This window comes from Atheta coriaria, unplaced genomic scaffold (assembly GCF_025399875.1).
Source record: "Atheta coriaria isolate IRGN ID8LTWV9N9 unplaced genomic scaffold, Caltech_Dcor_3.1 hic_scaffold_6_pilon, whole genome shotgun sequence".
NCBI lineage: Eukaryota > Metazoa > Arthropoda > Insecta > Coleoptera > Staphylinidae > Dalotia > Dalotia coriaria.
The window spans coordinates 6,952,318-6,977,675 of NW_027045448.1; the positions used below are offsets into that span (position 1 = coordinate 6,952,318).

Below are 25,358 nucleotides of genomic sequence, written 5' to 3' on the forward strand. Positions count from 1 at the left end.
GGTTTTCGAAAAAAAGCAGCAAAACGCAGTTACTTGTTGAAAAATCGGTCGTTCTATGGCACCTCGCTTATTTATGCAGTCGCAACCGAGGAGTACATAAATAGCGCATAAGGAAATAGATTCAAACGCTTCGGCAAACGGCTGAAATGGCATACAAAACGCTACAAAGCACATTGTAAATGTATGCTCAAAGAAAAGCAAAAACAGAGTATCTATCAACCAATCCCAGTCGCAAAAAAAGCAAATTCCACACTTTTAGCACAAACAAATCCCGGAAAACACACTCGGAGATTACAAAAATAAGCATTCGCATAGAAACATTACTCTGATCTTATTCAATTTGTTCTTAAGCTAGAATATTTTGTTTCTGATGCGGGTTTATTGTAGGTAGAGTAAAATACAGCGCATGTGTTTTTAACAACGCGGAGAGTTTCACATCCGGGTTGAGCGAAAACTCGCATGCCGAAAAACTTCACGGCCCCGAAACCGAAGCGAGCGCGATGCGGATGTGCGATAAGCGCCATCTTTTCTTCATTCTACCTTATCCGCCCGAGAGCGTATCCTTTTTGCTCGCACCGCCCGCGTAATACATCCTTCTAAACGCTTTTTCCTCCATTTTTCTGCTGCTTTTACGAAAACCACGCGAATCGAAGCCGCAGCAGTGGCGCAACCCTTTTTTTCCTTCGAGGGATATTTTTGCCTCTTTTGCTAACATGTGCATTTAACTATTGGAACGCTAACTAAATAGGATTGTATTTTGGGCTTCATGCATCAGGAAGTTTTACGAACCTGATTTTAAGTGTTCACTAGTAGAAAATCTAATAAGAGTCAATGTTTGACTTGACGTACATTTATTGAGCGTAGAAGTAATGTAGTGGTATAAAATAGAAGCAAATAAAAAAGGTGTTTTTACATTTTGTTGAACATTGTGAGTATTTTTACACTTGTTTAAAAGAATAAGTTTTTGTCGGATATATTTTACGCTGATTAAAATAATAATTCGAAACGTGTGCTGCTGACTATTAAATTTTTATTATTTACACTCGCGTCGTAGCGCGGGACGTTGAAGAGTTTAATTCGTGCATATTTGCAAAGCGCATTTTTCACACCAGTTGTCACCGCCGCTACAATGCGTGCAGATGTGCGCGGTTTTAATGTGCTGAAAACTGCAGATGCGCAGTGGGAAATAAAAATAAAAAGTATGCGCGCACACTGGACGCGAATATAATCAACGTAATGGCAAAACGTCTCTCTAGAATGCACTGCAAGCATCACAATTTAATTATTACACCTACGCCTTGATAATAAGCATACTAAACATTAAATTTAACTCGAGTGTATTTACACAATATTTAAATGTAATGAGTGCTAAATTTAAAACGTTGGAAATGCGGAATGTGATGTTTTGCATATTGTGTCATTTTAAAATCGAGTTGATTAATAACACTCGTCGAAATGTTCGGTCTTGCAGCAGCCGAGAGCTTCGGCTGTGTTTCAACTTTGATAAATCTGATTCGGGCGGCGTTTTCGGCTCGAGCGGCGTGATACTTTCTCGTCTTGCCGCCCCCACCGCAATTCACACACACGCACACACTTACTCAGCCTGCGGGGGTGTATAAGGCCGTTCGCCCCGTTATCGCCTACGACGGCGGCGCGTAAAACTCACGACGCGACCGTTGTCAAGTTACACCAGTCGGAGCAAAACGAGCGTCTGAATTCTCAACGCCGGCTCGACAAACAGTTCACGAACGAAACTTCAAACCTAACCCCGTAACAAGTGGAAAAGACTTTCGACTATTAATCATCGGCAGCCCTCCAGGCTTTCCGCAAAACTATAATGCTTGCTGCTTCGACTCAACTATCTACAAGAACCTAGAAAACACCCACAATTTAACATGTTGATAATAAAATTTTAAATTCAACATATTTACGTATTTATATTACATTTATAGAAGTAAATTATTAAATATTGGGTTAAAAGTTATTTTTTAGATATTTTTTTGGTGTGTATTTTAAGATCCTGTATGATTACAATTAACAATATGTGTTTAACGCACATCGAGATCGACGGTGCACAGTGGCAGCAAAAGTCGAAGCTCGAACGTTTCACCCGACAGCGGCAAGAACGCGCACACGCACCACCTACCCTTTTGCGATTAATTAATTATCAAAACCGAAATTAATCAAAACGAAATTAATCACAACAGCCGCCCAGCGCACTAAGTAAGTGAGAAACTGCGAGCGCGTATGTGCGCCGCGCGAGAGTAACACTTTTTTCTCGCAAATTGCAGCTACCAGCAAAGTGGTAACGAATTAATTTAAACTTGAAATTGCTTTTCAACAGCAGATACAAACAACGCGATACAATGCAAACAAACGCACCCACAATAGTTCAAAACTAACAATAACTTTATACTTAAATTATTAATTAAAAATTAATCTTCTTTTACAACTTTAATTTACTTCTGCTTGCTTGGGATCGAACAAAACGGTCAAGGACAACAGGCAGTTTAGTGATGTTGTTGGAAAAAAAGGAAAAAATTCAAAACAAATGTTTGTTGATTCCTTTTTGTACGTTTACCGACCGATCACTCGCACTCGCCTTGTAATAGCTTGTCACCCACTTCAACCCCTGAAAAAATATATACCAATCATCCGAATTCACGTTTCTCGGATGATGGCCACTGTCGGATATCAAAAAAGGGGCGCACACAACGACAATAACCCGCGCGAATAAAAAAATTATTCGCCTCGTCGTATTACATGCATGTTGATTATATATGTGTGTGTGGGGAAAATGTGGAAAAACGTTTTTTGCGAATCTATGAATGTAGATGAAAGATCAAAAAGCGAATTGACGTTTTTATTGTGGAGCACGTACGATTTAGATTGGATTTTTTTGTGTCTCACACAGGTTAATGTCCGTATGTAGGTAAAATTTACAATTTCAAAGGTCAAATACAAAATATATTTTCTATCAAATATTACTTGTGTAATATAGTGCAATATTTTTGTGTGTGTAGGCTTATATTTGCATTTTGTGCAAACTTGCTTGCGTCAACTTGCTGTTTTTATATTAAAAAATGCTTTCACCCTAGCAAAGTGGGTGGTTGTTGTACGGCGGAAACGGAAGCGCGTAGGCAGGCGTCATAATGGTGAATTATCAGCGTTAGGTATGTGCATGTATCACGCCGAAAGTCGCCATTAACATAACGTGCACGCATTATACAAGTAATTTAAAGCACTGACGTCATGCGCTTGAGCTCTCGACGCGATTGCGGCATGAGAAAATTTGTGTTGTATATTTTGTACACCCTCCGCATACAACACACGTTAATGCTGCTTCTCAATCTATGTACAAGGTACTAATTTGTTTCGCCCGTGATTTGTTTGCGTAAATACTTAAAGCATAAAAACATGTTTCAGGACAATTATTTAAATACTAGTTGACTTAATCCAAGTAGATTATCATAATTATTCGTCAAATTAATTATCTTTTTGTTACTTGGAATTATTGGGTGTTTGATTCATTAAAAAACTGCAAATTTTGATATATAAAAATGAGAAATGCAAATAATGAACTTTTGTGCCATCTGGAGGTGAATTATATAAATATAACTACGATTAAATTACAATACTAAATTTCAACCCTAATTTTACACCCTAAAAGTGCAAATTTTGCAATAAAAATAAGTTTATCTCATTTTCTAATGAATAAACTCCGATAACACAAAATTTCATCTAAATTGACATTGTAGTTTTTGCGTTAAAGAGTAACAAACATACAAATTCATATTTGCACCAACCTATATCATTAATTTAATATTGACTGCTGAATACGTACAATACAACATGAAACTAATCATTTCCAATGATGTAACATACGCGCTGGAAAACAAAACCAGCAAATCTTGTAAATTGATTAAAAGTTAAAGTTCTAAGTGTTCGACTGGTAGAGTACTCTCCAAAGGACTCTCGATGGCGCTCGCCCGTAAAGAGGATGAGCACAATAAGCGCTCCGAGTACGTAAAAGAGACATAACAAGTCGCTAAAAAGGCGACACCCAAACAGTGAAGGACTACAACGAGTAACAAGACGCGAGCGCGCTGCAATGTAAGCCGAGGCAAAATAAAACCGTCGACTTTGATTTCGATCGTTCCATGCAAGACGCGAGTAGTTTTAAAGCGACACTTTGATTGTCTTCGTCGTCTTTGCTTCACAGTTGCGCGAACAAAGATTTAGCCGAACTAAGCCCAACCCATGCAACGAGTACAGAGGATTTTCAAATGGGGTTTATGTGTACTTGATACTTGACTTTGTTTATTTCTTTTAATGCATAAAATTGTGTTTTTTACGCTCTGTATAAATCAATTCGAATGGTATTAAATGGATTTTCGCACTTTTATTATAGTTAATTGGCAATTTTATTTTTTAATTGAAACAGCCCACATTTTCAAATTAATAAAGTACAATTATACACCACTTCGGTAATTGGTAGGGGCTATTCGATGAATTTCGCATTTTATGTTGATAGCACGCATTGATGAAACAAAAAAGAATGGTCGAACGAGTAAAAATGCAAATGATCCCAAACACACATGTAGATGTTCGACGCACCCCCACGATAAACGCATGCAAATTAATGCATGCGGGAACAATTAAAACTTGGCGAAATTTATGTAAACCAAAATAGCCATTATAGGCTTTCCAAATTGGGAATGCCACATTCAATGCTCCAATATAATCAATTGTAGGCAACACATAATACATTTACATGTATCCATTGTGGCCGATAATAAAATACAATTGTATAACCTAACATTTACTTGTATTTCTGTTTTCAAGCGAAGTAGACATTATCACACTTGACATTATGAAAGGATAATTGGCTAATGAAAGGACAACACAATCCTCCAGACTCAGTCAGTCGGACGTGCTTGGAGCCGATGCTGGCATGGCTGGTTTTTCGCTTGTTTGTCACAGCTATCAATGCAATAAAACTGTTTCGAGTTGATTGGACGAATCGGATCAGATTGCCGCGTGCGTCCACGCACATTATTTCGCCTGTTCGGGCTAACAACTTTCGTTCACGTCTAGCCATCGAATGGTTTGCTTCGTTTCCTTCCTGACGTACACACCGCAAAATTAAACGCACATGATTACACACGTTTGGAACCAGATAAATCCCAAACCAAATTTAGATTAATACTGAAAAATGTCTTGTTGTTTTTATATTATGACTTATACACTTATATAATAGTAAAAATATTATTTGTGTTGATTCTGGTCTGATATTCAATTATAATTTAGACGGAAAGTGAAGTTGGAAGTTTATTGCAAAGCATTTGGGAATACTCGAAGGTTGCAAGCAATAAAATTGGAAAAACTTGTCAACTAAATTACGTTTCGACCGAATCTTGACGACTCGATGATATATCTATATATACGTCGTCGGCGAGTCGTCTTGAGATCCAGTCTCTGCCTCTGTTACCTATTTCTGCTTGATTGATTTGTCATCAGAAATTTTCGATGGGAGTTTGATGCGGTGCGGAAATTTTGACGTAATTCTTTCTGATATGCTAACGTATAAACCTCAGTTTTATTTTTATTATAATATATATCATAATATGAAAAAGTATATTTGATTTTATTTATTGTGTTGAAAAAGTAATATGATTTATGTCTCGTCGATGATGTGTATAAAAAGCGCAACAGACTAGACTAAACAAATAATATTTATTTGAAAGAAAAGAAAAGTTGAACATGCGATGCAAGATAGTTAATTTGAATGTTTTTACGCCAGACCTAATTCAAAATCAACAATTCCGTTCTGGTTTTCCAGTTGGCCTGGTTACGAATGCACAACAACTCATTCAATATTGAGTTGGCACTAGGATGGCGTTTGCTTGTGCCGCATTTCGTTGGTATTTATTTACTGAAACGATGCGAACTGTTGGATATGCTTGAATGCGGTATGTGTGCCATCTGCCGACGCAATATGATCGAATAATTAAACATTTAGAAAATCGCACATAACTCAAAGACAACAAACACGTTTGACTGCTTTTTTTCACTTCAAAATCAGCTTTTAAATCAGAATATGCAGTGAAAAGTTTTAGTATAATAAAAAATTTGTTTAAATTAAAATAAAATTGGTATATCATCTTTATATTGCTAAATTTATAATAGCGTGACGTATTAAAAGTTAAAATAACTGAAATTAGCAATATAAAAATATGTTTCGTCTATTTTAGTTTTATTACTGGATTAGTGCTTTGGTATTACTGTATTATCACTTTAATGACCAGTTTTTATTTGGTTGGAAGGAAAATGTTGATGAGATTTTATATAATGATAAAAAGTAGTTAAATCTGCATCAGTGCTTTTATAATTTTAAATATTTAATGGATTCAGATTTAAAAATTGGATTTAAATAATGAAAAATGTAAAATATTCGAATCAAAAATCGTGAACATATTGCGAATTGGTAATCAACACGAAAATCAACTAGTTATTAGTTAACAGTAAAAATCTATACGTGTGGATTTAAAATTGATAAAAATTGAATACTTTTTCAATTTCGGTTGCATAGGAAAATGATTATTACATTTTGGTTATTTTAATGTACATAAAACTAAATTAAGATAAAGAAATAAAGAACCATTAGGTAAATAATCAAAAGCAAACAAAAATAAAAACCTGAATCATTGAACAACGTTGGACAATGGTCTTTTCAAAAGTAGATCACAAACTATGATGGTTAAATGCATTCACAAAATAGTATTATGAACATTATCTGGAATTTTGTGAAAAGAAAATGCATGTCAAGAAATCTTCTTAAACGTTGACATACGTTAGAAGTTTAAGTATATTAAAAACATTTTTCTGTATGTGACATTTACATACGCGATCAAAAATTTAAAAACCCTGCATTTCATTATTTTTATACAAAAATTAGAAAATACTTTTAAATATTTTTATTTTTAGAAATTATTATTGCACTTGATTGAACATTTTATGCATAAAAAGATAAAAGCAAATAAATACCATAAAGATTAATTTTTATGCGCTCACATGAAAACAAATGCAAGCCCAGTTAGCTTATTTACATTATTGTAATATTCATAAAACACGCAGACGTGCAGGGCGTTAACAGTGAAACATTGCGTAATTATCTCCGGCACATACCGGGCAATAAAGCGAAAATTATGAAGAAGGTGAGCGGTGTATTGCACGTTACTCATACATCTGCTAATAGATACACAGCGATGTAAATTTAATGCATGTATTGTAAGTACGCAAAGAGGAAGGGATCCGACACCCCTTCGAACAAAGCGAACGGGCCTTCGGTAAGCAAACATGTAATTTTTGTTAAGTACGCGAAAATGATTTATGCCCGACACCGTGGGCGAGCGCATGCAACATGAAGCGAGTATTCACATCGCGTTGAACGGGTGAATTATTTCGAAATTTAAAGAGCGGAAAGATGCAAAAAATCATAAAATTATAAAAGCTGAAATTGCATTAACTTTCCTATAAACAATCAACAAAAAACAACGTCAAACATGCTTTGGCAGCAGGAAAAATCAACAATTTATCTTATTCTGTTATTTTTCGCTTGGAAACAAAAAATTACACAAATAAAACTTACAAAAAATAAAATTTTTGTATTTTATGATGTATTATACAACCAAATGAGTAACTCCTATTACTGACCCATTTCGAATGGGTCATTCAATGATTGTGGCCATTGTGGCTAATTTAATTATATAATTCGATTAGTTCTGACAGGTTGAAAGACTCTACGTGCACTAACGCACCCACTGTTCGGCCGACAAGGAAAGCGCCTGCAATAAAGTGTTGTGGTACTTTAGATAAGGAATGGAATATGCGCAAACGCCGTGTAACTATGGGCTACGTGACCGAAATGCAATTTCATTTATTAATGATGCCACTTCCTCGAATCGATTCTAAGCATGTTCAATAGCGTTAAATTTAATACACCATTGAATAAACTTTAAAACATTTTATTTGTTTCCTCATAAAAATTTTAACTAACTTCATCAACGATAAGCGTTATCTTTGTTTGAGTTCCATAAACTATTATCTATTCTTTGATCTGTTTCTTACATTAACTAATTAAACCGGAAAGTTAATAATTCTTCATCGTTATCTTCATTTTCGTACAATCGTAAAATGTTTCAAACCTGTGGATGCATCTTTGTTGAATTACCTGATAATACAATAAAATGAAAAGTTTCGCTTGCACAAAGTGAAGAAAACATAAGAAAAATATCTTTGCCTGTGGAAATCTCATTTGGAATTTTATCGCTCTCTCGGTATATTTTAAACAAAGTAAATTTAACTTTGAACGGTTTAGTTTACCCTCCTAGCTTTCCCTTTCCCGGTCCATTCTTCAGTTTTACGTTTCGACTTTTATCTCGCGCGTCCATCGGAAAAGCGCTCTGCATTGCGCACGTCAAACGAAAGAGACAAAAGCGACGCCGAAAAAGATCCCGGTGACGCGGGGCGTGTGAGCGATTCGGGTTTCGGACGCGGCATGAAGTTTTCACGCGACTAGACGCCTGGGTATTGTAACGAAGTACTAAAAGGACGCCGGCCGACAAAGGGATGCGTATGCGAATGGCACGCCAGGGTGTAAATTGCAAATTCGTCGCCGCTGTAAAATATTCTCGGGCGCCGCACGTCGATGAGAGACAACGGCGACGAGAGGACACGTATGAACTGATTGGGGTCTCCTTTTTCGTCCGCGGGCGAGGACCGTGTTCGGGTCCATCAGGAATAGTATCCTGGGATTATTTCACGTGTTTTAGATTACACATGGACTTAACGCACAGTTATTGAAATATTAACATTAATTATATTAAAATATTTAAATTATTCTTGGCTAGATTTAAAAAAATATATAAAAACTTATCAAAAATTAAAAATCTTGTTTGTAGCTGACAAAAAACAAGTACGTAAAAACACTATTAAACCTTCCCAAGCTTGAGAATGGCGCTAAACTCGAAGGAAACTGCTCGGAATTTGTGTATAATGCATATTTAAGGTCAATATTGAAGTCTCGAAGTCGTAGGGCGGACGCGTCCGCGCCCCGCCGGTAAAATATACATAATTTATCATTTAAATTCATACACAGCAGAATGGCATAAATCCTCCAACAAAATATTCGCCGAGCTTATCAGGATTTTATCAGACGTTTACATTAGCCCGCCGCGGCGCGCTGCCATCGCCAGGCGCCTCCACACACAACGGCCTCCCAAAATATACATTACGCAGGTACACGGTGCGCTGGATTTTGAATTTTGGCAGTCTCTCTATTTCTAAGTTGACGCCATCCCAGCCTCAGCCTCACCATATATGAATATGTCTTCAATATATTTTTGTCTTACAAATTTTAAATAAAAATAAAAAAAAAAATACTTTTTCTGTGGAAATAAAATACACTTGGATTAACATTTAATATTTGCATTTTACGAGGACACTGACGTCGGAAAAAACGCATTCGTTGTAAGTTATGATAGTGATAGCGTTTTTTAGAAGCTTGTATCCGTCGGAGTGTTAGTTGGAGGTATTTGGCTTTGGTTTTTAGAGTCATAGAGTCCTGACGCCGTCGCTTTTATCACCTGGCAATGATTCCGGTGCGCATAATATTCACCGCCAAAAATTTACGACATTGTGCGGGACGCGACAAAAAAAATCGAATAAAACCTTCACGACGACAGCAAGTATTTATGAATAATTTAAAAATGCAATGCGATGTTGGCGCGATAAATACAGGTGGGTAAATCTCCCGCAAAGACGCAAGATAATACCGCTTTTTTACGATTGACTTTTATGTATTTTATAAACACAATTTCCGTGCCAACAGACGGTTCAACACTGTAAGAAATATAAGTCTTTTAAAAATGATAGGTAATTAAAAATTAATATGTCTAATGTGCGTAGTTTCCGCTGGCCTGAATTGCGGACAATAGAATGATTAATCGACGATGCGGGCGGGTTTCTTGTTTTTGCACCTTCCGTTGGTGCGTTTGCGCGAAATTCCGCGGTTGGCAATAAAACATGGTAATGCGAGTCGACACAACACAAAGGAATGTTCGACGCTGTTTTCGTCACAATTCACGAACGCGCCGTGCCGCATCGCATGAAACATGGTACATAATAACAGGCCACACATGTTCTTATCGGCATTACAAGAGCAAATTATTTACTGGCTTATTCCCGCCTGAAATTCGACGCCCACAAGAATTACCTACATGTATCTATTACATACGTTCAAATTACTTGCGTAATGCGAAATGTTTGATAAACACACGTTTTAAACGTATTCCAATTTCAATTTCTTCCGAAAACATCAAAATTTCACCACATTTATTTATAAATAATTAATTTGGCATGTTAAATCTATTTCTTAAGTTCAATAAGAAGCATAACTATCCATTTGATTAGGTAATAATTACCTGAAGTGAATTTTGATGAGGAGTTCATAAATAATATGCGTACATTGTTGGCGAGTGGATGCGGAGTGCGGAATTTAATAGCGGCAATAATAAGTCTCCAAATGTGGCAAGTAATATGCAAGAGGCAATTACGAAAAGCGGAGGCGCACACACGCCGTTGTCGAAATACGAAAACAAGTTGCGGAAGTCGAGCGCTAGCTCGGGTACTATATTAAATAAACAATTAAATTTATGGACAGTTTATGTAAAGTCCTTGAGGCAACGCCGTACAAGTCCTTGGTTTGTGACATTCCGCGCTGCTGCAGACGCAATACTATCTTATACTGCAACTGGCCAACCGAGTGCATTTTGGTTGCTTTGGGGCCAGCGTTTGTAAATTATAGTTAATATGTGAAGCCAAGTAAGTCGACTATGTAGACAAATTGAATAAAACCGGAAGTGCAGTGTTGAATTCAAATTTAAGGACATGTATTAATATTTAAACAAAAAACTTTCTTCTGGGTATTGCTACTAAGAGCAAATATGTATCTATTGCACTAAAATGACTATTTGGCATGGTCGACATGTAGTTACAAGCGCAGAGTAGCAACTAGTGCATGTGATTCGAGCTGATTATATCGAATATCGGTTTGCCTTGATTTCTCAAAGGTATATTTGTGTACACAACTGAATTTCAGTCGCCAGGTTGCTTACTTTGACCTTATTGTTGCAGTTTTTGCACTGGGAAATACCAAATTCGAAAATAGAACAAAAAACCCAACGACTTAGTAATTCAATGATAAGTTTTCCCAAAAAACACTTCACAAAGAAGCTTATCACACATGTTATTGTGCTAAGTAGTTCAGATGATATATTTAGGTATAAATTGGTGAAGTTGTTCACAAATACTTTAGTTATTCAGACGATTTGAACAAAATAACAGTAAACTCAAAATGGACAAAATTTTACTCCTCACTGCCTTGTGCATTACTGTAAGTAATAAATTTAATATCAATACCAGTGTTTAACCTATAATTTGTTATTAATTTACAGTGTACTTTAGCTGGTCCTCCTCGCAATTTAAAACCCGTTGACATTGATATTAACAAATGCTTTGAAACTTGGGCATTGTCGGTCGAAAATTTTAAAAATGCGAATAATAAGATTGTCACAGAATGTGCAACAAATGAGTGCTCAAAAGAAATTCAATTGATTGAAAGTGATATCCTTTATATGTTGGCAATGTACGAGTATGGGTTGACACAATGGATGCATTGTTTCCCTGCTTGTAAAGGAGATAAAACATGTGAAGGGGAATGTGTTAAATCGATGGATAACCTGCTGCAAGGAAGTATACTATATGTCAATTCAATTATCTACTCCAGTCTTGCGGGCATGCTGGATGTCTGCCCAAATGTGAGCGAATGCGCACGCGCTGCTTATGATGTATTTGTTAATGATCAGTTAATTACTGCTCGATGGGAGTTTATTGCTTGTGCGTCAGCCTAATTTAAATAATAAATATTGATTGAAGTACAGAAATAATAAAAGTTTATTGTATTTAATTTTTAAGACAAGTAACAAAATCATGTGCAGCTGTTTCTACTGTTTCAGCAAATGTTTGAAAAGAAGCTCGAGCACACTCGGCAGCTTCTGGAAATTTGTCTTCTAAGATAGTTAGATGTTTATTAACAATTTCTTTCAGGTCCTTAATACTAGCACTTATAATTTCAGCGATTTCCTTTACGACATTAGCTTTGCATGTTTGATCATCACCACAAGCTTGGAAAGCGGCAATTTGTTCTTCAACATCTTGAACTAGAGTTTCAATAACAATTGTGATTTCTTCTTGAAGGGCAACTAATTCTCCAGCGCAATCTTCTGTGCATCCTACTAGGGATAGATAGTTTGGAAAAAGGGCGTTAGCAACAGTTCCTGCATGGATTTAGGCACAAGCCGCGAGGTCGCCATCAACAGACTTCAAGTGCTGTTGCATGCGAATGAACTCAAGGGCATTTCTAGCAATTTTGAGATTCGGTACGGCCAAGGTGCTCTAATAAAATATTTGTAATATTAAATAAATGATATTTGGGTCTAGTAATAAATAATTAGCAACTTACAACAACGCACAAAGCAATAATCAGCAAAACATTTCCCATTTTTGTAGGTTTTTTTTAAATTCAGAACAGTGTTTGACTATGATTTGGAGTGGATTGTTTACAACAACTAATCTAATTATATCAGTATATAAGCCCAAACATTGAGATAAGATTACTGATTAAGTGCACTTCAATGTACTTAGTTACTAAACAACTAAAGTAATTTTATTTGGAACTCCAAAATAATTGCGTTTACTGAGACATTTTATTCCATTCTACGTTTAGATACTGTTGAGGAAGTTGTGGTAGTCCACGAATCGGCTTTTCATTTAACCACCTAGTCCACTCTACGATCTGATGTGTCACAAACCCGCAAATTCGATTTCCAACACGTATAATGTGGCCGCACACAAAATCAGGTCTTACGTGACACAAGCAATGACCACTTTAATGTTGTGTCAACTGTAATGCTGTCATTTGAACCCTAAACAGCTAAAATAGTCTAATTTGATAAATTCCAACATAAAAATCAATAAACAGATACCTACACTTCTTACAACACCTTTTCATCTGTGTGGAATCTTAATGATAGTAAGACCCTGCCAGCCAAAGTAGCAAAACAGGTTTATTTGTTTATATGCAGACAAATTGAATAAAACCGGACATGCAGTGTTGACTTCAAATTGAAGGACATGTATTAATATTTAAACAAAAAACTTTCTTCAGGGTATTGCTACTGCGAGAAAATATGTATCTATTGCACTAAAATGACTATTTGGCATGGTCGATATGTAGTTACAAGCGCAGAGTCGCAACTAGTGCATGTGATTGGAGCTGATTATATCGAATATCGGGTTGGCTTGATTTCTCAAAGGTATATTTGTGTACACAACTGAATTTCAGTCGCCAGGTTGCTTACTTTGACCTTATTTTTGCAGTTTTTGCACTGGGTAATACCAAATTCGAAAATAGAACAAAAACCCAACGACTTAGTAATTCAATGATAAGTTTTCCCAAAAAACACTTCACAAAGAAGCTTATCTCCCTTCTTATTATGCTAAGTAATTCAGATTACATATTTAGGTATAAATTGGTAAAGTGGTACACAAATACTTTAGTTATTCAGACGATTTGAACAAAATAACAGTAAACTCAAAATGGACAAAATTTTTTTCCTCACAGCCTTGTGCATTACTGTATGTAATAAATTTAATATCAATACCAGTGTTTAACCTATCATTTGTTATTAATTTACAGTGTACTTTAGCTGGTCCTCCTTGCAATTTAAAGCCCGTTGACATTGATATTAACAAATGCCATGAAACTTGGGCATTGTCTATCGAAAAATTGAAAATTGCGAATAATAAGATTGTCACAGAATGTGCAACAAATGAGTGTTCAAAAGAAATTCAATTGATTGAAAGTGATACCCTTGGTATGTTGGCAATGTACGATTATGGGTTAACACAAGTAATGCAATGTTTCCCTGCTTGTAATGGAGATAAAACATGTGAAGAGGAATGTGTTGAATCGATGGATAACATGCTGCAAGGAAGTATACTAGCTATCAATTCAATTATCTACTCCGGTCTAGGGGACATGCTGGATGTCTGCCCAAATGTGAGCGAATGCGCACGCGCTGCTTATGATGTATTTGTTAATGATCAGTTAATTACTGCTCGAAGGGAGTTTATCGCTTGTGCATCTGCATAATTAAATTGTTTATAAAAAGTTAATAAATATTGATTTAAGTATCAAAATAATTTGAGTTTATTGCATTTAATTTTTAAGACAAGTCACAAAATCTTCTTCTGCTGCCTGCAATGTTTCAGCAAATGTTTGGAAAGAAGCTCGAGCACACTCAGCAGCTTCTGGAAATTTGTCTTCTAAGATGGTTAAATGTTTATTAACAATTTCTTTCAGGTCCTTAATACTAGCACTTATAATTTCAGCGATCTCCTTTACGACATTAGCTTTGCATGTTTGATCATCACCACAAGCTTGGAAAGCGGCAATTTGTTCTTCAACATCTTGAACAAGACCTTCGACAACAATTGTGATTTCTTCTTGAAGGGCAACTAACTCTCCAGCACATTCTTCAGTACACCCTACTAAGGATAAATAGTTTGCAAAAAGAGCATTAGCAACAGTTCCTGCAAGAATTTTGGCGCAAGCTGCAAGGTCACCATCAATCGACTTTAAATGCTGTTGCATGCGAATCAACTCAAAGGCATTTCTGGCAATTTTTGGACTAGATACGGCCAAAGTGCCCTAATAAAATAAGATGATTATTAATTAAAAGTGATTTTTGTCTAGTAATAAATATTTAGTAACTTACAACAACGCACAAAGCAAAAATCAACAATACTTTTGTCATTTTGGGTTTTGTCTTGATTCAAAACTGCGTTTGACTATGGTTTTGAGTGGATTGTTTACAACAACTAATCTAATTATATCAGTATATTCTATATATAGGCCCAAAATAATTTTACGATATTTTAGGAAACATTGTGATAAGATTACTGATTAAGTGCACTTCAATGTACGTAGTTACTAAACAACTAAAGTAATTTTATTTGCAACTACAAAATTATTGTGTGTATTGAGACAATATTTTCCATTCTACGCTTAGATACTGTTGAGAGAATTGTGGTAGTCCACGAATCGGCTTTTCATTAAACCACCTAGTCCACTCTACGATCTGATGTGTCACAAACCCGCAAATTCGATTTCCAACACGTATAATGTGACCGCACACAAAATCAGGTCTTACGTGACACTAGCAATGACCACTTTAATGTTGTGTCAACTGCAATGCTGTCATTTAAACCCTAAACAGCTTATATTGTCTAATTTGATAAATTCCAACATAAAAATCAATAAACAGATACCCACACTTCTTATAACACTTTTTCATGAGTGTGGAATCTTAAAGATAGTAAGACCCTGCCAGCCAAAGTAGCAAAAAAGGTTTATTTATTTATAGAAAGCAATTTACTACGTCTGATCCAGTTTTACTACTTTCAAGTGCTTTCACACACACCAACGTACACTAACGAACAAATTGCCCTCAACTGGCAAACAACTATAATGCAATAAAGTACTATAATTCATGTCAGTATACGAGTATGATACTACGTACAAAGAAACACAATAATGTGTGTTATAATCGTTCGCTATACCTTATACTTACTGGAATTTTTACAATGCCTATCATCATCGTAGTCATAGAATCATTTTTCTAACTTTTTTCACCTCGTTTGATCTATAGCGTGTGTTTTTTTCCGAATTTCACCGCTTGTGTTTTTTGTCGCTCAGCGTACTTGAAGTTCTCATTCGTTTTTTGCCACTTTCACACGGCAACAAACACAATCTTTCAGCGGCATTCGCGCAAGAATAGCAATGCGAAAAACATCAACAAAAAGCAAAGCTTGAAACATAGTGAAATTGAACGTAGGTATCCCACCATTGGTGAAATAATTTATATGACATTTTTTGTCTGTCCGTCTGTAAGCTTTGGTTTGGTTGTGTTGCGTCTATGTAAATGCCTGCATATAATGTGACACGGCGAGACCAGTAATTCAACGCAGAAGTAAAACTTTTATTTATTTTATTGTGTGCACTCGAAACAAACGAAAATCTTTGCTTTTCTTTTATTAAACTTGTTGGACGACGGGTCATCAAAGTGGAGTAGTGATTGTGTGCAGGCTGAAGAAAATAAATGAGTCTTCATTGTTATTGATGAGAATTACAAAAACTAATGTTGAGACGAGTGCTTAATGACAAGCAGTCTGCGGGTAATGGAAAGTCAAGTTGTTTTATTTTGCATTTGCGGCAAAAAATATTCTAATCAATTAATCATTTTTATTAAAGTCAATTATAATTTAAAACGCGGTCATTTCTTATAGTTTTTATACCAAAATATCAAAAAAATTAATAATTTAGTTAATGTAGTCTAACAAACTCAATATTTTGGTTATTTTTTCACAAATCATACTTTCTAAGCATGAAAAGACTAAAACCTGGCGAAATGACTTTTAATTTAACGCCAGCTTCGAATTTTGCTCGTTATCCACGGCTGGAATGCCGCACGCAGTAGAACGAACCTGCCGACCCGCGGCAGGTAGCTCGTTAACTTGATTAAAATTCAAAATCCACATTCAGCATTCAACCCTTCCATTTTCGCGGTCAAGTGGCGTGCGGCTGCGGAGCACCCTCGCTATCATTATCAAGGACGCGCTCGTATTACGGCCCGCTCGAGACATTATATGCGCGTTACGTTTCGCCACTCCACCCGCGCTTTTCTGCATAGATACATCCACGTAATTCGGATTTCATACGGCCTACACCTACGAATGTGATATTTATTAAAAACGTGCTGTAATTAAAACAAACAAAACAATTTTCCATCCGAATTTCTTTAAAAATGACATCAAAATTTGATTTATTTGTCAGGCGGTGTCATATAATTAAAACTTGCTTTACGTACAGACAATCGATACTTAAATAAACCTTCAATTATTATTTTAATTATTTACGTCCGACACTTGTCTCAAAGAGTTATTATACCACAAATTATATGGTAGAGAAGATGTGTAACATCGAAGTCTGGCGTGCGGCTTAATTCGCTTTGAAATTCAGCCGCAGAACGCAAAACAGTGGCTCATGAATACGCAATTAGTAGTTACACGAATTGGGCTTAATTTTAACGCGCCACGTTACGCCACGCACAACACAGAAGCTGCAATTCCCCAATTCGTTACGTACAACGAGTACAATACACGTTTTCAGGTGTTAAGCCCATTTAACAATGAGCTTTAAAATTTATTAACACAATGTTATTTAATTTGAGTAAAAATAAGCAAACATACTTTGCGTTATTTTAACTTGCGAGAGGAAATAATAAGTAGCGTTTGAAATAATTTTAAGTCTAGAGTTAAATAAAACCGCACGCGGCGAGAATTAAAATTAATTTTACTCTCAACCGAATTAGTCGAGCATTGTTTGCAGGTAAGCCACGTACCAGTGCGTATTAATTACAAACAGAATATGTAGCTTATAAATATTTCGAGTTGTGCGCGAAAGAGGAAACGTTCTGCGCGTAGAGACAAAAGGAAAATAAAGCGTGTAGGGATGAATTTACCTGCGATATCTGTATCTCGATATGCCGAGTTCAAAGTGAAAACAAAGACAAAATAATTTCATTTTGATATTTCGTAGAAATTTCATAGATTACCCTAAAATTTCGTCGAGGAGACCAAAATTTGAAAATGTAGTTTTCTGTATTATTAAAAGTTTAATGTTTTCAACACGTTTGTTGAGAAAATATGGCAATATAAAGCGAGTCGACAACATAACCTCAATTATACATAAATGTAATTAATTGTTTTCTACTCTAAGTATTTAATATCCTTTTCCACGTCTGCAATTTTTATGATTTGCAAAATTGTCTATTGAATTTCCATGGTTTAAGTTATTCCAAAATCCAAAATGTAAAAATTATACAAACATGAAATCCACGCGATTGCACCGATCAGACACGCTACACCCTTGATGACCCGCATAATTTATCGATCAAGCATAAACAATCGATGATCCCCATCATAATGTAAACTCCTGGCGAATCTTGAATGCCAAAATGCAAACTTTCGCAAAGCCAACGAGCAAACATTTAAATCGTAACTGCCCAGCGGCCATCAAGCGAGTATTCCAGCCGGGATAGTGTAAGCTCTCGAACGCACAACAAGCCGACAACGCGCCGGCAATCGGTAGCCGAATGAAGAATGGTGAATGGCGTGCAGTGCGGGTGTTTGGCCATTCGTAAAGTGCAACGTGCACATAAATAGACGAAACAATGCGACGCGAGGGCGCACCGAACAACTGCCGGGGCTTGGGCAAACACTAGCGACAAATCCGCCGTGCGCCGAGCATACAATCATTAAAGGAACAAATACGTTAACAAACGTACATGAAAACATCCATAACTTATTTGTTTGCATTCGATTAATTTATTTATTAAACGTGTATTACTTTTTTATGCAATATACTAACAATTACATGATTTATTCTGCAATTAAGGACGAAATTCACTTTTGATACACTTTTGAGTTATGACGAAAACTCACAAACCGAATATCCTTCGAGATAGCATGTCATCGCCCTGCCACGATTCAACCATTTGTACTTATCTCCACCAAACACCTGGCAAAGTTACACCGGATTGTTTGCTACGAAAAAAAATTAATGTGTTTTCACCCTTCCAACGCAAGCAAAACCCGTTGATGGCATAGTTTACGAAGCCCGAAGCTTGAAAAATGCATAACGACCTGCGTATGTGTCTATACCTCTGTGTGATTATTCAAAACAGTACAAATTCAACAAATACAACGCCTTGTGTTTGCTTAAGTTAAGTGCGCTACATGCCCATTCGATTTGTTTGATCGATGCGCGCCTGTCAACTGATGAGAGAGCATTCACATGTTGTGTCGATTTTTAACTCTATCATTAGTTACGATTGCATAATATTTCAATACTCAACCGTAGAAATATAAATATACATCTGTTATAAATTAACCTAGATTTCTCAACGAAGATTTTCCGTTTTTAGCGCTCGCACACGGTCAAAATTGATCGGATATTGTTCGTGTTTACCGAAGGTCATTTAAAGACACATTCGTTCGATGATTACGATCGCGTAACGCGTGTGTGCCACAGATATTTCGTGCTATCTGCTGGCGATGATCGGCGATTATTTATTCATAAACAATTTCATTACCTTTTTATGTCGTGCGTTCCGCTCGCGCATGGCTGCGCTGTCGGAAAAAAATGAATTCCAGTGGACATATGAATGACTGGATTAAAATAACTAACGGAACGAAATATCGAATGAATTTTTGGCACGTTCGGCATGCACACACAATCGGATTATGTTATATTTTCGATGCGGGTATAAACAGGGAGCTGTGAAAAGTTGGTACTTCATCTGGAATAATCCTGCGTGAATTACAGTTAATAAAAACAAAACAATCCCTGAAATTAAACCATTTAATCTGTAAAAATCAAGCTAATAAATATATTGAAAATAAATTTAGTTTTTTTGTTCTCTAGCACTTCACACGCAAGTTTGTTCTATTTTTATATTTTTTGTGAATATATCTACGTGTCCCATTGGGTTTTTGTTAGCCTGAGTGCTGGAATGCTAGTTAGTGCCGCAATGTATTCGGAATAACAATCAGGTCGTGTCTTTTCACTTATTTGTTTTCCTCACATTCTCGCCACCAGTTCGGCACCACGAAAAAAAAATGTATTTCAATTATAACCCGATAAAGTCGGATAACGATAATCACTTAATAATAAAACTCGCTTCGCTTCTTTTTTCCTGCCGCTTGCGTTACGGTAAAATTGATTTGGTGCAGGGCAGCACGTGGAAGAAATTTGCGCTTCTTGCACGTTTTTTCCACATAGGCAGGCGAATCAAGAATGGTGTAGATCCCTCGTCCTTCCTATCTCTTTCTTGATTACGTTTAGAGGAAACAAGAGGAAGGTTAAAAGTATCAGCAGAAGAAAAAGAGAATTCTTATTAAAGCAGACGTTTCTATGCGTGGCACGTGCACAAATTATCCAGTATCGACAAATCTTTAATTGATATTTGTAAACATCCAGTTACAAAATGAATTAAATTAAATTTTCTACTGGAAAACAGCAATTAAATTATTTTCCGCTCGGTTTAAACGCAAAAAAAAATCAATTTTTGTTCAATTTCCTTCTTTTGGCGATAACACCGCCGCTTTTAATAAATCGAACAAAATGGTAATTTTTTATAATCACTCCATCCTATTGCCTATCTATTACAAGTCTTTTATTTCCTCTCTCCTACCCAATCTGACCGGCGAGCCAAAAAGCGCTTATTTCATTTCGTGATTTTCAATTATATCCTTTCCCTTTTTCACCATTATCCCTTTGGCTTTCGCATGCTTCGCTTTGTCGCTTCCGCACACTTAGGACGAGAGCGGATAGGCGTGCACAATTCAAAGTTGAATGTCTCGCCTGCCATCCTGGCGGCTGGTGATCCGGGTGTTCCATTCACACACTCGCGCGGATCTTCATAGGAGCACTGTTGAATTCCCGACCGCATTCAATGACATCGGACGCGCGCTGACCATTAATAAGCCAGCCGGCAGACCGCCAGGAACCAGCGTGTGTCCTGCGCGCGGACAATCCCAGCTAAACGCTTAAACGCTGTTGCATTCCAAGCGACACGTAATTCGTGTCGTAATTGAATCCGTCCTCACCGTTTCGGCGAATATATTAATTAAATCAACCAACTGTTTAATGCAGATATGTTCAATTGTATTTTATTCTGCCTCTATTTTGGATTTATTTATATAAAAACACGTTTTTGTGAGGAATTTTTAATAAATTTCGAAATGGGAAATTTTTCAATCACAAAGCACATCCGTTGCATTATACCTCATTAAAATGAATATTCCTTTCAGAATAATTCATCATTAAAATATAGACGGCCAAGGTCTCCTCCACAACCTGTGCATGCATTCGGATAATAAGCACGAGGAAATCGCTGATTTATCGGAAACTTTAAGCTCGGTTTCTGCCCTTTTCTAAAACGTACCTTCACCCAAAACCCACACACGCAAACCTTGAAGACATCGGGTGTGCTTCTACTTTTACTTCTTCTCTTCTTTTTTTCCATCGGTCGTTGAATAGAAAGTTTGGCGTCGAGCGCGCGGGAGCGGATGGCTGCTTAAAAACTCATTAAAATCACGATTTTTCATATTATACTGTCGTTTATCATTCGTCGTCGGGTGGTGGCTGGCCGGCCATCGAAGAATTCCAATATCTCCTTCGACGATTTAATATGATTTATTGCCGATCAGTCGATTACGCGCCGTTGTGTGCGCCCTAATTTTTTGTTAACTCCAGCCGCGTGAGTGTGTGTGTGAGTGAGTGGATTTGAATGTGACGCCGCTTGGCGATTTTTAATCTGAAAATATATGAATATGCTTGGAGTGGGCGGGCAAGTGAAGCTGAATAGAGCTGCGCGCCGGCGTAGACATATTTAATGCGGTGCGGCGTGTTATTGCAAAATGCGAACTGGATAACAATACAATTTTTGAATGCTCTGTAGCTACCGCTTTTCCGCGTAACAATGCCAGACAATGAAACTTGTTATTCAATGTTCTATCTACCTACTTATTATACTAGGCAATATACGCTCAGGGACGTCATGTGCGGATACGCAAAACAATAAATAATAATTATTCATTTGTTTGATATATTTACATATAATAAATTAAATGTGGCAAGAAAAAAATCGCAGCTTATGTTATAAGAGGAGATATACTCTAGGAAAAAAGTAACGAAAATAGATTTCACTTTTGGTTGGGAATTCGATTCGGGTTTTCTTCTCGCGCGCTTTTCTTTCGATAGCCAGATTTATTTCGCAGCCCCGAAAGCAGGTGGGATTTAATGGGGAATACAGAAGTGCCTGCTCGCATATAACGATACACGCGCGCATTCCGTTTGATCTCCCAATTGATCTATGAGGGTTAAACGGAAAATAGTGGCGGTTTCGAATTGAATTATTTGCGTTGGCCCCTGTTGCGAGTTGGTTTTGCTCGTCGGTACAATGACGCTGAACCACCACCACCACCCTAGCCTGTTGGTCAACCGTGCCGCCGTCGCAATAAAAGCAAAAGCAAGCCCTCAAGCCGACAAACGCCCCGACAAAGAACTGCCCCTGCGTCGTGTAACGAATCGACTCTGCTTCGGGTTCGGAAAATGTACTCGTTGCGTAAACCCTAAAAGGATCTAAGGACTTGACAGAAATGCCAAACTAAAAGGATATTTTGAGTCTATAAAAATGTTACTCTAGCGTAAAATATCGTTAAATTCGTATTTATTTTAAAACCACCGCATCATTTTCTTGTTTTTATAGCAAATATTTTACTAAGTATTTAATTAAATTTCATGCTTGAAACTTGCTGAATGTATAATTTACGCTCAATGTTTTTCTTACCTAATTAAATTAATTTTTTACACACCGCTGGGATTTATTTGCTCTATCCTGTTATTTTTACCTGCGCTAGGTAAATTTATCGCAGAGCCCAGAATTGCGGCGCATATTTATGAGATAATAAAGTTCTCATTAGTTTTATCCCCTTTTCGCACAGCGCAAATGGAAAATCGTTCAAAAGTCGTAAAAATAGCGAAACTAGTGAACACAATAGCAACGTATATCGATGCTAAGTTAAACGCGAGTTGATTTATCGGTGGTTGTGCAAATTTATGATCGTAAAAGAATGTGTTTTGGAATTGCGAGTCGCTTTTTACGCCCGCTCGCAATTATACATTAGCCTCGAAGTCGGTAATGCCGATGAACGTTTAACAAGCTATCGCTTCAGTTCGCTCTGCTTCATTAATCATGCTTTTTAGTCGTCGTCTCAAAGAAAAACATCAAACGCACGACTTCTTATTGTGACGTCAAGCAATTGAAAATTACAACAAACGAATTTCTGCAAAAATACACGACCTAGTTGCTTATTTGAATATATAAAAATATAGTTTAATCAAATGGGAAGCTAAAAGTTGAGTTTGAAAAAAACATATGATGTAAGTAAATAATTTATTGACTTATGATGTTGAAGGTACGCGTATGTGAAAGGGCGAAGAGTGCTTGAGCATGCATGCAGTCCTTTACTCATTCGCCTTTTAATCTAATGTCCGGCTCGTTTTCCTTACTCTTTGCCTTTTCGAGCGGGCGAGCAATCCATTGCTTTCCATCATGCCCGTGTCATGAATATTATAAGAGATTAAAGGAAATTCTAAGGTCGCTGCTTGCTCTTTACGTCCGGTTTTTTCTTTGCGTTGAAAAAAATAATGTGGACTGACGGGTCAATTCTTGCGATTTATTGATTGTGATGTTGCCTAGGTTTCAAACTACTCAAACTACATCGCAAAAAAATATTTATTCTACATAACCTTAATTTTAAACTAAATTCAATAATTCTCCACCAGATGTCACTACTTTTCCATAAATTTAACCTAAAATGATATTGTCACACTAAAATAAGATAATGTAAAAAGAATAGACAGGTAATAAATATTTCAATGTAATATTTTGTAAAACAGTTCAATTTCTAACCAAATGAAATGCATATTAAGTTGTTTTAATGATATATTCAATATTGCGCGATCGATGTGATCGTTGGCTTGCTCACAACGACATCATTTCCTCAACGATCGCATTTATTTGCTCGACAGCGGCGGCGGCGGCGGCAAATAGGCAATGATTACGTTAAATATACATCACCCTCTCACATGCATCACCTACAAATGCAATTTGTAAATAGGCCAAGGTGCCTTACATACATTAAATATTTACATTCACGTATTATGGGCATTATGTGCATCTAGACTATGTGCAAGTAAATGAATGCGTAAAAATACATCAAAAACACACGCAAGCCCCTATGTAATATGTTTTATTAACATTATTAATCGATTATGACTTTATGAGACTGCGCAGATAACGAATTGATCATAATTAATAAAACGTTATTAATTTTTTTTATATATTTTCATTATTGTAATGGTTTTTAATGAATAAACGCAATAGAAATTTGTTTTTTCTTGTTTTGTTGTCGTATAGCAGTTTTAAAACTTTGATTGTTTCGCAGGTTTGCGAATAGAACCAAACATTGTGTGCGTATAAAGGTGTTAATCATTTGGCGACATTGTTATCTCTATCGGAGCGCCTCGACGCCGACGTCGACGTTTCGCTTGATTAGTCGCCTTGTTTGAGCGTTGTCTAGTCGCAAATCTAGGATAAACTAGGAAAAGTGTTGATACATGCAGAAGCGCTGCGGAAAAGCGACGCGCTCGTTTTCATCAAGCGCCACCGCCACCAAATACGCGCCGATAGCGTCTGCTTAATGGCGTGTGCAACATTATCAGTCGCGGTGGCGGCGTGCGGCGCGCACACCGGCTTACACCAACACGTTTTCAATTTGTAAGCATTTTCGACGCTTGCCGTTCAGCCGCAACCGCCATCGTCGCCTCATCGATGTCAAAATTTAGAAATACATTACGAACAACTTGCACCAAACTCCCGAATTTAATGCCTTTAATGACTTTAAAGTTGATACTCGGTTTTGTTTTCACTTGCGTGTGCATAGATGATTGATTTCCGTTTTTTATTCGAGACAAACAAATTTCAACTTAAATTCATGTTTATCCTGGTAATAGTATAATGATTTTCGAGGAACAACTTTCAGTAATTTTCATTTAACAGCAGTTTTTTTTCTGTGTGAATCAAATACAGTCTGGTATGTTGTTAAAGAAATGACAGAACACGCCGCAGTATAAACGTGCATAAATAAAATACGGCATTACGAAAACTATCGGAAAATCGCTTTCATGAGCCAACAAACGACGCCGGAGGTTATTGAATGCGTACGAAACCGAAAACCGCAATTCACGTGAAGTGATTTATGTCAATGGCGTTTTATTTATACGGCACTAACAAGTCATGTTTATATATTGCATATTTTACAATGCCGCATAGATGAGTGAATTTTATTGGGGAATATTGTCTGCCATAACAGGCTGGAATTCGTTTAAATTATTATTTAATATTATTTAAATCGTTGTATAATAAAGGAGTATAGTAGACATTTTCATAAATTTGTTTTCTCATAAATATTAATTTAAATGATAGAATAGAGACAATATTACATTTTTACGGAAATTTATTCCAGTTATCAAAGTGATGAAATGA

General features: G+C 36.6%; 4 long non-coding RNA genes across 5 annotated transcripts in view; 2 read left to right on the forward strand and 2 right to left on the reverse strand.

Annotated features, from left to right (window-relative positions):
* LOC135794435 (uncharacterized) overlaps positions 1-25,358 on the reverse strand; it is a 49,729-nt gene that overhangs the window by 5,302 nt on the left and 19,069 nt on the right. The window lies entirely within an intron of this gene.
* LOC135794434 (uncharacterized) lies at positions 11,316-12,013 on the forward strand. The gene is made up of 2 exons (XR_010548890.1): positions 11,316-11,455; positions 11,517-12,013. It is a non-coding gene; the product is annotated as an uncharacterized lncRNA (long non-coding RNA).
* Positions 13,654-14,325, forward strand: LOC135793725 (uncharacterized). The gene is made up of 2 exons (XR_010548706.1): positions 13,654-13,758; positions 13,820-14,325. It is a non-coding gene; the product is annotated as an uncharacterized lncRNA (long non-coding RNA).
* LOC135793724 (uncharacterized) lies at positions 14,305-14,997 on the reverse strand. Its single transcript, XR_010548705.1, has 2 exons — positions 14,901-14,997; positions 14,305-14,833 (listed from the first exon to the last, which is right to left on the reverse strand). It is a non-coding gene; the product is annotated as an uncharacterized lncRNA (long non-coding RNA).